Genomic DNA, 2,267 nt, shown 5'->3' with positions numbered 1-2,267 from the left:
TGGGGGATCGTTTGTATTTGATAATCATTGATTGGAGATCGGTTAAGGTCACAAAGTGCTCTGAAGCTACTTAACAATCGGTTTTGGGATGCACTGTAGCAGTTGACCTCCGAAGAATGATAAACTGAGTTTAGTTGGAATTAGTCAACTGAACTGCTTTCTTTTCGCGTGTCGATGTTAATTGAAAAACAAATATTATGTACGGAATGATGCCAAATAACATATTAGAACTATGATCAAATGACTTGATTGGAACAATGAGTGAGAGTATTCGACTGAAAGTATAACAACACAAGAATTTGTTTCTGGATGAGCTAATTCTCCTAACGTCCCCATTCTTTCACTTCGGAAGGATTCATTCTAGAAAACTTTGATTATTACAACACTTTGCAACATCCCACTATAAGACTAGGACTTATCACACAGCCTATCTCAGAACTCCTAGACTCAAGAACTCAGCCTTCGACTGATTTTTATTACAATGAGGTTTGCAGCACCTCAACTGATAAATAAATGGCACAAAAAGATTCCTTCTTAAAATATCCCTTCTCAAAATATATTATTTCCTACATTTAAAAATAGTATTTAAACTTATTTTAATTTATTTTTTTGTTTCAATATATATATATACACATGTATTTCCTACCCTATCCTCCAATTTTTGCACAGAGACCACATCCATATCCCCAAAATGTCTAGATTTAAAATCTAAATTCATCGGAATCTCAGGAATATCTTTCGATCAGTTAAGCCTTGTGATCAAACAAAACTCGAGTATTGAAAATCTAATAGGCCTCTTTCTTATCACCATCCAAAATTCATTTTTGGGTGAGTCTATTGTATCTGCCTAATTATCGAATACCATAACAAACTGCCAGATTTATAACGATTTGCGCTTAATATCAAGTTACCAAATTGTGTTCTGTTCAACTTGACTTCCATCTCGGCCGGATTAAGATAATTAATTATCTTTTCAGTGACATGTACATAGCATCCTAATGTAGTTAACTTTCAAGTAAAACGATCAATTTTAATCTCTTTTCTTTTAAGAACAACTTTAAAAACATATTAAATAAATGAATAATTAATTATGAATGTAACCAGAACAAATAAATGTTCATAAATAAATAAATATCAATAAAATAAGTTTAATGAATAAGTCGAGATTAAAATATGAGATAGTCGAGATAAGAAACAAATCGGTTGGCATATAGTCGATAATTCGTGCTACGTAATGCAGTCGAGATTCATCACGTCATCAGTCTATATAAGAAACAAATCAGTCGGAAGCGGTCGAGATTTACTAAGACTGTACTACGGTGGGAATGAGTGCAAAAAAATTGACAAACATGTGAAAAATTTATGGATTGATTATATAGCTCATGATATCTGAATATCAAACACGAAATATCAAAAAATATAACAGAAAAACTAGGTTTCTCGCTGACTTACAGTAATGTTTTCCTCTGCTATTTCTTACTTGTTGTCGAGAACGAAGGAGGTTACGCGGAGGACAGGAATGACGACAAAGGAGGGCTTTAATAGCGGTTTAGTAGGGTTCCGTTCCGTTTCGTTCCGTTTCGTTCCGACGGTTACAGTTTGAAAAGAAAAAATAGGAAATTTGAAGTGAAAGAGTTAATTACGTCAGTCGATAAATCGATTACCTCTTCGACGAGGGTTAAAAGGGTTTTTTTTAATCTCATTTTCAATTTTTTTTATTCAACTTAATTTTTTTTACTGAAGGGTAACATGGGCTTTTTGAGTCCAAGGTCTATTTGTTGAAATAAAAACAAGACGGGATCTATATAACCCATTTTCCCAAATAGAATCCCATACAACTTACGGGACAATTAAATATATAGGCCTGGTCAGGCCTTGTCTTGTTTTTAATTCAGTAGAAGGGACGCTTGACTTTTTAATTCAGTCAAAGTGTAACACCCGGTACTTTTAAATACGTAAATCCGCATGCATAATTAGGATATTTAATTATTTAAATTTTAGATTTATGGGTTAAATAATTATGTGAATTATTTGTGCATGATTTAATTTATTTTTAAGCATTTAACCCATAATTAGTGATTTTTATGATTTTTAGTATTTAATTGTTTTTGATCGCGTAGACGGGACCGTGGACGGACGAGATGACAACTTTCTATCCAAATTATTTTATGAGTCTTTTTAGAGCCCAAAAATATTATTTTGAGTTTTATTTCCTCAAAATTTTTAGTATTTAATTTTATATAATTTTAGGAGTCCATTTTTATCCA

The sequence above is a fragment of the Henckelia pumila genome, chromosome 2, assembly GCF_033568475.1.
Source record: "Henckelia pumila isolate YLH828 chromosome 2, ASM3356847v2, whole genome shotgun sequence".
NCBI classification, from domain to species: Eukaryota; Viridiplantae; Streptophyta; class Magnoliopsida; order Lamiales; family Gesneriaceae; genus Henckelia; species Henckelia pumila.
The sequence above is the reverse complement of the archived record's forward strand: the minus strand, read 5'-3'. Positions refer to the sequence as shown.